We start from the raw sequence: 12,248 nt of genomic DNA on the forward strand, positions 1-12,248 counted from the left end.
AATACTGCGGGTCAACTGACGCTGTTTCTGACATTCAATACGGAACAGAATAACTGCAATACCACCGACGGCTTGTGGGGTCGCGCCGTCCTGTGGGCGGCAAAGAAAGAAAACCGTCAGGCTTCTCAAGTGCCCCTCAGTCATGGGGCGGAATTGTCAGTTTTGTCCACCTCACGTCCGTTTCAAAATGTCCATTTCCAGCGAGATGCTGACTAGTTGAAAGCAAGCGACAGGGTGTGGGGCAGCGCAAGCAAGGCGAAGACGTTTGTTTCTGCGCATTATATTGTTCAGAGGCCTCGCCTCGGAATTTAAACTACGTCATGATTGAAACGGAAATTTTCGAAACGGAAAGGAAATTCCCAATTGTGCCCCTGGTCCTTTTTGGTTAAGCTAGAGGACCACCAGGACAGTACCGGCCATAAGCTCACATACTCTCGCGAATGCAGACCTACAAGCGGGCGACTTTAGCGGTCCCCAGCGTTATTCATAACTTCCCGTACCGTTTACGCTCCTAATTCGGCCGAGGGCACGGCTTCCACGGTTGGTCCGTGTCGGTAGGGGACGGGAGCGTTGAAGAGGCGACGCGTGCGGCTCGCGCCCGGGTCACGCGGCGGCGTACACAGATGGGGCGCTGTAAACACAGGAAGCGAGGCGGCAACAGCGGATAAATGATCCAGCCGCTGTTTGGACCAACGTTGGTTTGGACAGCGACGCCGCCGCTGCCCGGGCGGTGAGCATCGGCGGCCTGTGGGCGCTAAAACCTGGCTCGGGTCGCTGGCCCCCCTCCTTCCGAGAAACGCCGTCTCGTTCGGACGTTGAGCGTTGTCGGCCGCTGCTCGGGGTGCCCGCCGGTCGAGCCACCGGCCCTACGCTGTCTCTGGGAAGGAGAAACATAAAAAGACAGGCTCACGGGGGTTTCGGCGGGGGGTGGGGGTTCGATCAGGGCGCGAGGGAAGCAGTGCTTACCATTTGTCAAGGGACGAATGTTTGCTAACCTTTCCGTCGTTTTTCTTTCTTCTGTTCTTATCCGCACTCTGTTTGTCTTCCCCTTCGATCATGTCCTCCCCTTTGGCTACCTTCCTTGTTTTGTTCTGGCTTTTCTTTTGGTTGTTTTTTTCGACTACGGAGGGATCTCAACAGACACAGTTCGCGTGGTCCATTTGGAGGTGACGGTGTTTACGAAGTAATCATTATTGGTGGTCGTAGTGCGTAGTGTGAAGACAGGGTTAAAATCTTCGCAAGTATTGTGGAAACTGACGTACAAACACGGACATAAACACGCACGTACAAGAAAGGGAATAGCAGCCCCCTCCTTGTCTGCGTTGGCACGTCGCGCATCTGCACTTCCCATGATGCATTTCCACCAACTAGTTACTCTGTGCACTCCATTTCTTGACATGAAATTGCCTGTAACGCATGGCTACTGACAAATGGATTTAACGGGGAAATCAGGGGTTAACTGCTCGAAAAGACAAAGTATACTGAAGTTGCTTGGCGATTCGTTTTCTTTTTTTTTCACGTGTGCATGTAAAACATTGCCTAAGATTTCGGACTGATTTTGGTGGCATACAACGCTCACATGCCATATATCCTAGGCTATGAGACGCGCCGTAGTTGAGCGCTCCGTATTAACTTTGAGGACCCAGGGATCTTTAACGTGTGCCGAAATCTCGACCCACGGGTGTTTTCGCTTTTCGTCTACACCTGAAAAGTAGCCACATTCATGGCAGGGTTCGAAACCGCGTCCTTGTGCTCAGCACCACAACACCATATACCCCTGTCACAAGGGCACTTTCAACCGCGATTGAGTCGATCCGGATCGAGCTCAATCCGGATCTGGCGCTGCTACACGGCCATTTCAATCGAGATTGAGCCCGATCCCGCTTAAACTCAATCCTCGTTTCTCAAGCGTGATTGTGGTTTGCAAGCGCGATCGGACGAAAGCGCCGATAATCTCATCCCCACTGACTAATGGCACAAGTTTACAACCTCAACTAACGCCAGAAGTTTTATCAAATAACTTGAACCAAATAAACGTGCGGTAGCATTTATATAGTTACGTATGCCTGCGACTGCGCAGAGTTAGCAGACGCCGGTCACGAAGTACATATGTGGCGCCGTCTGGCGTACGTGAGTGCAACCGGTGCAACTTCTCGATCGGGATTGAAACGTGCCGGGTAGCAGCGGTGGTGCGTAGAGCGCGCTCGAAAAGTCAATCGTGCTTCCCTTCAATCCGGATTGAAAATGCCCGTGTGACAGGGGTATTAGCCACCGAGCCACCGCGGCCGGTTGTACAAATTTCTATTTTCTGAGAAAATTTCAGCGTCATTTCTTTTAACACGAAAGTGTTTTATTCCTGGATACACAAAGATTTCACTCAAGTCATATCCGTCACGGACGTGACGCCAGTATAACGAAGCAAACGGCCTGTAAAGGGTGTACCCCTGCACACAGGGTCTTCTTGCGGGAAAGCAACCTTTAGCATTAATGAGTACGTTATACTTAGGGTTGTTCGTTTTCGGGTTTTATATTTTCACACGAGAGTCTTTTATGCCGGGATACACCAAGGTTTCTTTGACGTCATATCCGTCACGTAAATGACGCCAGTACAGTTTTGCCGAAGCGACCAGCCAGCGTGACGTCGCTCGCCAAGCACACCCCCAAGACAGCCCCCGACCCGCAAGTCATGCTCAGCTGCAGATTTCGCCGCACATTTCACTTTCCTATTTTACTGAGGGATCAACCACAGTTTTTTTGCTTGCTGTGTAAGAGCACGCTATAGCTGGCTGCTGATCGATGGTTATTCCCTCAAGCGCCCATTAAGCTAACAGCTCGATAGGCTGCATATACTGCAGCGCGGTGATGTATTGGAGGGAACGGAATGAACGTAAACCAAACAAGAAGAGGCTGGTGAATATGGGCGGCTAACATGCTTAACATTAGAAATTTCTAAAACAGCGTCGGGAAAGAAATGGGAATGCTCATCTACTGATGACAGGGGCGACCAGATTGGCTGATGAGGCAATGTTTATTATTTTAAATTTGTATTAACATTTTTATTTTCTTTTTTAACGGATGCAATGACAAGGGTGGTGTACAGAGGCGACGTGATAAAATTGGGTCCAGCCAACTACATCAGGGGAGTTTTTAGCTTATGGCCTAGGAAACTTCTGCTTAAAACTAGCGTAGCGAAGCTAGCTAGGATTGTAGTTTTATCATGGTGGGCAAACATGGGGCCGTTGCAACCCGTTTCACAGCCACGTTTGCAATTCGGGGTGCGGATTCACGAAAATTGGGAGTGCGCGGTTAGTTTTTTTGTTACGTGTTTTGTCAAAATTTTGATTAATTGAGGAGAGAGAGAGAGAGAGAGAGAGAGAGAGAGAGAGAGAGAGAGAGAGAGAGAGAGAGAGAGAGAGAGAGAGAGAGAGAGAGAGAGAGAAATAAATGTTTATTGTCCGAAAAGAGTAGCTAGGACTTGGTCCATGCCGGTCCGAGGTGGTAGGTCTTCTCAGTTCAGGAAAGCTATTTTATTTTTCATCCCGGATGTTTCTGTGCAAGTGTTGTTCCCTGCCACGCGCAAGATATCGAGAAATAGAGGAACACAGAACCATCGAATAATGCTCGACGCTCGAAATATGCCGCTGCTGAGGCACCCATGCTTGTGGATGGCTACTAGACTGAACGGCAAGTGGTTGAAAGCAGGGTTCAGGCATGCGAGCATTCCATGCCAAATTGAAGGCGGAAAAAAAAAAAGTTTTGTGCCTTTTTTTTCGTCGCCTGAAGTGCGCCTGACTTTAAAAAGCGCTACAATAATAGCGGCAGCGTTAGGTATGAAGGCAACTGCCTGGAATGAAGCCGAGAGTATCTCCGCTTCGAAAATTCTATAATGCTTTCTACCAACTCTTCGAGCTTAGTTATTCCGTCGATTCGAGTTCGCCTGGCAGATTTTAGTATTTTCTTTATTTTCCACCAAGAAGATGAGGGAGGCATAGAGAAAAAGCTGATAAGCATTGGGAAACCTACAACTGGAACGATGCTGATGAGACGCTTGACTAGCTCCGGCCTCACAAAAGTACGCTTTGGTGAGTTTGCAACAAGCTGTGGTGCACCTAATCGAAATCAAAAAGATATTTGCACATCGATAAAACGAAATAGCCTTAGGAACGGGGTAAATAAACAGCAAAAAAGAAAAAAAAAACTGCATTATAAGCAACAGATCAACGCATTTTCGCTGAAAATAACTAATAAGAACACATTGGAGAAACTAAGATTACTAAAAAAACGAACACTCGTAACAACAGAATCAAGTGTTGAACTTCCACAGGCGAAAACATAAGTAACATGCATTTGGCTGTGAAGAGGCAATGTAATTATGTTTGAAGGGCAACACACATCGTATCAAAACGTATCAGAAAATGATTGAAGGTTAATCTTTGAAAGCTAATAAAACATAAACAACTTCCAGAAATCTGAGAAAAAGGTACGCAGTTTTTTGTGGATGATGTTTCCGGTGCAATGTTTTTGCTGCTGCATATGTTTAATAGCTCCGGAAGTTTGTGCCTTGTGTTCCGTAATTGGTTCGACATATTGTTCCTTTCCAAGTCTCCGGATAACGAACTGAATATTTCTGAATCCGCCTTTCTAAGCAGGCTAATTGAACGAGGATCTTGTGCACGTATACAAAGCGCTGGCAGCTTGGCATAGTAGATGTGTTACCGTCGGCGATCGTTAAGGCCCTCCAGGAATCGCAAGCAGTTTTCCCTCTGGCGGAGCTCGCATATAGGTAGGGTGATCGCCACACTAAAATTTACAGCCCTACCCGTTATCGAAGCCATACCCGTTCTTCTTCTTTCTTTATTAAATGGCGTACAACAGGAGAGGTTGACGCCTTATATCAGCGCCGGGTACGCCTTCTAGCGTAAGGTAATGTTCTTAGAAGGCATTTAGATACACGGAAACTCACTGCCCGGTTCGGTAAAGGTGAGTTCTTCTGATCAATTTTTGCAAAGTTCAAGGAGCCAAGTAGACCGCACACAATCCACTGCAAACGCAAATTTGTTCTGGCTGCCCCTTGATGAAGTCAGTGATTATGCTAGTCACTTAATGCGGGTCAGCGGAAATTCGCATAAAACATCAGATCGCGAATCACACAGAAGATCACAAGCAAATCACACACTAGCGAAGTGACGATATACAGTGCAGAATGGAGGAGGCATAAACTGCACAACGACAAACGCAATAAAATGCAAAGGTGGCTAGTCATGTTAGTAGACTATAAGGGGCATTAATAACGAAAGTAGAGTTACATTTCAAACAAATAAAGTCCTAACAAAGCCCTAATAAAGCAGTATCTAGAAAGAGTTCAAGTGCAAAAAACGAACGCCGTCGCTGACTCGGTGTTGGCCATCGTCCGAGAACTTTGGCGAGGTTAAACGGCCTATTGTCTAAGACATGAACACACTTTTTAAAGTGCCTCCTCGTATCGTCATGACGGGGACCTTATAAAATTAGATGACTAATCGCTCCATCAGGATGACCACATAAACAGCTTGCACTTTGAACTTTGCCGATTTTGTGGAGAAAGTGCTTTGTGTAAGTAGTGCCAATACGCAGGCGGCGGATAAGCGTGTCTAAGCCTCTATATGTAGGTATTGGAATTTGGGATCGCAATAAGGGACCAACCTCGAAGAGTAGGTTGCTTTGTGACCGTTCGTCAAACCACATAGTATGACAAAGGCTGTCACAAGCTTGAGTTAGAATATGTCGCAAGTCTGAAATGTCGAGGGGCAATATGTCTGTGGTTGCAAATTGGTGCGCTTGGCGAGCTGCTACATCTGCCGCTGCATTGCCGCGAATATTACAGTGGCCAGGAATCCATTGAAACAAAATTTTGTAAACCTCAGAGGCAGGCCATAGTGAATGCTTTCAAAGTTTCATATACTAATGAATCATTGAAAGCATATCCTTTATCGGAGAACAAGCCCATGCTTTGGAGGGAGCCTCGGAAGCATATCTTGCGCTGCAGTAAAACTTTGGCCTGCTCCATAGTGGTTGCACGATCAATAATGCAGGAAATTTAGATACTGAATACATAGACCTCAAAGCCGGATATTAGGCGTATAACGCACGGCTGTCGCATATATGCGTCACCTCCTTCTATGCGCACCAACCTTGTGCACGGTGAGTTTCAAACTGGAACATAAGGGATGCTTCCCAAATGAGGCTTCATAATTAAGGATTGACCAAGCAGGCTCCGCAAATTTCTCGTGGAAACAGCAAACGGAGGCTAATATTGCTTTCACGGTAGAGAGGAAAACACTGGTTAACGAACAACTAACTTCGTAAGTTCGGTTAGATTAAAATTTTTTTTTGCGCCAAACTTGCATTGTAATAAACGCCAGTCACGCTACCACCGAAAGCAAACGATCACCGCGTCGGGATCCAGTTGCCTGGCATTAGTTATCTGGGAATACCTGTAAGCATACAATGTATTCGGGTGCTCGCTCGAACGGGTGCTTGACCGCGCGGGCCACGGCCTAATATGGTCCCGTATGCTCAGTGGCTAAGGTGTTGTAGTTCAGAGCCCAAGGACGCGGGGTCGGTACCAGCCGCGCTGGCTGCTGATGTTGGCGAAAAACGAAAACGCCAGTTTGTCGACATTTCGAGGCACGTTAAAGATCCCCAGGTGGTCGAAATTACCGAAGCCCTCCACTACGGTGAGCGCTTAAGCCTCGGAGAGTTAAACCTCCCGAATGTAGGAGAAAACAATATAAAAAAACCTTGCCTGACACAGAGCAGTTGGGATCTGATGGGCTGGAAGGCGCGCGTGTGGGTCTCCCTTGAAGCGCGTTGTATGGGGGCGAGTGTACTTTCGTTGTCGCGGCAGCATACGCGCGTGTTATGTAGCAGATCAGGAGTAATGAAAGCAAGTTTCTTGAATTTACGAAAATAAAAATTTATTCTGAAATTTACATTTTCGCGAAATTTATTTCATGAAATCCGTTTTTAGCTGTATGCGAAAAAGAAATTATGAATAAAAGGGCGATGAAAGCATGTCTACACACCGTTCTATATACTGACGGACCCCGAACATTGATTTATGTTGTGTAATTTTTCGCCGCACAAATGTATTCATACTGCGCCGGATACATTTCAGCAGTTAAAGGGAAGAGAAGAGCAACTGAAAGGCCCACCGAAAACCGCGCCACACGCCCGCGTCGATTACAATATGAATGGCCAAAATAGATGACCTAGCAGGCGAAGCCACGTGGTCGGTGGGGGTTGCCGCCGCGGGGTGGTCTCTCGGATTCCTTTTTGACTACACCCCCCCCCCCCCCTCTCTGTGTCTCTTTGGTCTCACATGCGCGTGAGTATTGACTGTTCAGAGCTACCGCGTGAGACTAGTGCGCACAAGGAGACTCTTGGAAATGAAATGAACCATGAACGACGCTTTGCGGCGCACCGGATAATCCGACACTGTTTTTGATATGTCGAAGGTTGCTGCAGTGCTTGAGGAATTTTCGGGGACGTTAAGCCCGCTTAAAAGGACACTGAAGGGAACTTGTCAAGCTTCCATTTTTGCTTGCACTGCGTAGACTGGCTCAAACGACCACACTTCCAGGAAAGGTGTCAGACAAAGATACACAAGCTCTAGCAAACTATTCGCAGCCTTTATAGAAGCGGTGTTTAGGAAACGGAGTTTGGGAAAAGCAGGGCCACGAATTAATGGCGAATACTTAACTCACTTAATATTTGCGGATGACAATGCCTCTTGGAATCGATCTGGGAAGGGCTTGCGGAAAATGCTTCGAAAAATGCACTGTTAAAGTTGATCGGCAACACTAAAAAGAAACGCAAAAAAGAAACGTAGTAATGGAACATTTACAAGGAAATATAGCTTCTAAGTATGCCATAAAATTGTAGAACGATGAGTGCATATGTAAGTATCTTGGGAAAGTTATCAGGACTGATCGAAATTATCAGAAGAATATCCTGCGCGGAAGTTGTATGGGCTGCATTCGGGTGTATTAAAAAATCATGCGCTATAAGCAACCACCTTCACTAAAAATATGGGTATACAGCCAGTGATGACATGGAGGCGGAAAGTTGGGGAGCTCCCTTGAAAGAAAGCTTAGGTTGGCCCAACAAGCGACGGGAAGAAGAATGGTATTGGGTTTACACTTACAGGTAAGAAAACTGCGTTTTGGATTAGGAAAGAAGCGTGCGTCAAAGACATCTCAGTTCAAAATAAGCGTGGCGTTTAATGTGATGCGAACGACGCACAACCGTGGCGAACAATCCACTTGACTGGGCGGCTACCCAGGGACGCCAGACGAAGTATGGGGAGACCAACGACCAGATGGAGAGACGGAATACAACAATTTGGGTGCATAGAATGGACTCGGAAAGCCCGCGAGAGGAGAGGCCGGAATCTCTGGAAGGGGCACTCGTCCTGCACTGGACACAAACGGGTTGTGAGTGGTGATGGTAGTGATGATCATGATAATGATAATAAAACTTTATTGGCGGCCGCCATCAAGCGGGAGTGCGAGCCTACAGTTTCGCGTCGCAGATTTCTAAATCATTAGAGCCGAGTTTTCTCCTCCAAACACAGTGGAGTGCAGCGCAATTAATCCATCGTTAAATCATAATAGGCGTAAAAAAGGAGCGAGTCGGGAGGCCCCGTGATGTGCCGAAGCACGGCATGGCAGCCAACCTTTACACAAAACGTCGCAGGACATTAACAAATGTCAGGGGAAGATACGGCCTTCGCGTGGTGTTCACGGCCCATTAACTCCCATGCTTGTGTCGAAAAGCAAAAAAGAAGCACGTCATGTACTCTCTACAATGCACGTACCCAACCGTGTATGCACTGTCCTGCGGATTTAGAAGTGCTAGGCTGGAGAGGCCGTTGCGAACGGCCGTATGCGTGAGGCCATGGAGAAAAAAAAGACGAGTTCTTTTTTTTTTTTCGAAACGAGTTAAATACAGAAATCGGAAATAAATCCCATAAAACTGTAGTCACAAGAAAAACTCTGCAACTTTGCAGTAGACAAGAGGATGCAACGAAATGGGTCAGATGATTGAGATCCGCCCGACGAACGTGTACGCAGATCGTATTTCTCATCCAAAATGAGACAGATCCTGCTGCGGCACGGATCAAAATGTGCCAAAACCATTTTCCCAATGGGAGTGTGGTTTTAATGTGATGTCATATAAGCGACATGGCAATCTCCTTGTGAGCTCCGGATAAATAATTAATTAAGATACGCGTGGAATACAAAGTTAATACAGTGGAGTTTATTAAATAATCATTAGTAATTCCTTGTTGTTTTAATCTTTAATTTATTGTGACCGTAAGCTTCTCCTAGCTGACATGTAGAACATATGACGTAATACCTTTGACAGCATTCTATTCAGGTCCGGTAACAAAGTTTCGTTTTTTTTCTGAAATCGTGTTTAAGTGGATTTGAATCATTTCGGGAAAAAAAACTCCTCAAATACAGCTCGGGTTCACTAAAAAGACCACTTTGTTCCATTAGCAATAAAACCAGTTTTATCCCACACTTGAGATAAATGATGGAGATATTAATGAAAGCAGATGACCCAGCAACTTTCGGGTGATTTTTTTTTACGACGTCATAGAATGCGTTTGTGCGATCAAGGCCGCCGATCTAAGCCACCATCAAAAAACACGACTGGTCGGTTGCAGTGTGGGCCTATACTTCCGCTTGATCATATCACTTGAATGCTAACGTGTTGTAAACACACCGAGCGCTGTGTTTTAAGTGCTGGTCCATATTATGGCACCTGTGCCCATATTACGTCACTGTAGCGCGAAATTTGAAATTTTGTTAAAATTTCTTGCGTATTTTTCTAAAAGCTTCTTTCCTGGCTGGAACAGAGCTGAGTGCTTTGCCAAAGGCTAGTTCTTTAAAACTTGAGAAAGTTTTCTTTTTGTCTTCATGACCACCTTAAAGGTGTTCTGGTAGCCACCTTGCTGCGCACTGAGATGGGTGCAGCTTTGCATCGTTGTTTGACAAAAAAAAAGATATCATAGCTTGTCATCGAGAACAAAAAGCGTGGGAGGTCTGCGAAGCTTTTTGCATTCGGAAGTAGGGCGAGAAACGCGTTAGTGCTTCTAGTGTTGCGCTTCATGTCAAAGAGATTGCGCATCTTTAAAATTAAAACCTGTCTTGTTCTGTCCCATAATCATAGGAACAGAAGCAGTGTCAAGCTGGCACGTGTCAACTAAAGGAGCAGTGTTTGATCAGAAAAGGGCTTTTTTGGAGGCGGACCAACCACGAGCTACAGACGAAGATGCTTCCGAAGAAAGTCCACGTGTCTTAAATGTCCTCGCTGAAATCGGAGCAAAAGCCGATACGAAAGAAACTGCCGAATGTTTATTCTCCACTTCATTGCCTGAAGCTTAATAGGCCGGAACACTGTGGGAACGTTGGAAGCCCGGAGAACACCTTCTGGACACACCATGGAAATTAGGGCAACGGAACAAATGCCTGCACGCATTGCACCCCGCGCACACGACTCCAAGGAAGTCTCCAGTTCTTGTCTACCGCGAAAATTCCAATCAATCGCCAAGCCGTTTCCAGGTTTAACATATTAGCCAACTGAAGCCAACCAGATCATATTATTGCGCCGGCCCGGAGCCTGTTACAAATGTGATCTGGTTGGTTGGAAGACGACGACAGCGAAGCGAACACAAGAAGCCACCGCAGGAGCTGCGGGGCTCGTGACATCTCCTTATTAAGCAAGTAACGCTAGCCGCTCGAACGTCGTCAATAAAGCGGTGTCATCTAACCCGCGCCTGCTTCCTGGTTTTCAACACGGCATGACGACTAAACTGCCGGTAATGTTGCACCAACGAGGCTTTTCATTCAGTGGCTTGCATGGGCGATACCACGTTTAACCGAACTTTGTCACACTTACGTTTATGAAGCTTCCATTGAGGCCATCTTGGAGAAAGTCGACGTGGCGTTCCCGTATGTAGGGAATTTCCCGTATGTAGGCAACTTATAAACCCATCAATTAGGTTTAATTCAGGTTCTTGTTCCCATGTCCAGGGAATTATAAGAGGAAAATATTATTTCAAGTCTTAATCTTGCCTTCCAACCCAATCTTCAAAATGTAAAAAAAGCCTCCCTCCGGCGATACTATGTAAACCAGTAATGTGCTGTGAGAAAGGAAAAGCTTTATTTGTTACTTTCAAAGTTGTGCACTGCGGGTTACCTCTGCCCTCCCTCACGGTTGACTGGGTCGTAAGCAACAGAGCGCGCGGTCCAGAGACACAATACGACAAAAAGCTCGCGCTGTCTATACCAACCAAATAATTTTATCTGTTCGGGGCCCGGCGTCAGACAAGGGAGAGAAACCAAAACACCAAGAGAAATGGAGCATAAGAAGGCGAAGAGGAGATAACAATAAATTAGCTATAAAAAACCACATGGTGAGGTATGTTTCGCGTCTCCGGGCGCTGTCCACCCAAAAACCGTCTTCGGAAGCGTCTCTAATACAGCCGTCGATGTGGACACACTCGCCAGTTTTTCTGGGGTTGGTCGTTTTCATTTGGGATCACACAAGGATGTGATGTGGAATACTTTGAAATTGCGGCATGAGAGTCTTCTTGCCTTCTTGGAATTCTTAGCGCGGTGGAAGGGCCTGGCATGGCGAAAGCAACAACCTTGTTTTCGCAATTTCGCTTTCTTTTCACCAAATGCAAGTTGTGCCCGGCTGTCTTCTGTGAGGTGGTCGTTCGATTCACAGAGAACACATCCATGGCGGGATGTCGTTACCGTTAGCATGGAAGAAGAACCTTGCATGTTTTCCTTCACTTGGTTCCTGTGTGGTTTTGTTGTGGTAGGTATGCCTGATCTAGTCATTAGTGATGTGATCTCCCTACTTCACACCTCGAGGTTCAAAAGTTCAAGTAACGTCGATACTTCACCAGCCTGTCTGTTCCCTGTGACTGTAGCGTTGTTAACGTTAACAGGTTGAACCTGAGCACGTGCTCATAGTGCTACTTCTGCAATAGCTCAGTCTTCAAGATGATTCAGTAGGACTCGATGTGTACCCTTAGGTTCTTAAGTGATCTAACGTGAGTTCGAACACGTTCGTGGAGCGTCTGAAGGTCGTTCAAGTTGTCGCAGGAGGTCACTTTTGGAAGGTTTAGCAGTTTGCTGATGTGGTCGCTGATAATCACGGTTTTGTCTCCAAAACGTTGCTGCAACAGT

This window comes from Haemaphysalis longicornis, unplaced genomic scaffold (genome assembly GCF_048455015.1).
Source record: "Haemaphysalis longicornis isolate Haplotype H1 unplaced genomic scaffold, Haemaphysalis longicornis Haplotype H1 scaffold_3, whole genome shotgun sequence".
In the NCBI taxonomy this organism is placed as follows: Eukaryota; Metazoa; Arthropoda; class Arachnida; order Ixodida; family Ixodidae; genus Haemaphysalis; species Haemaphysalis longicornis.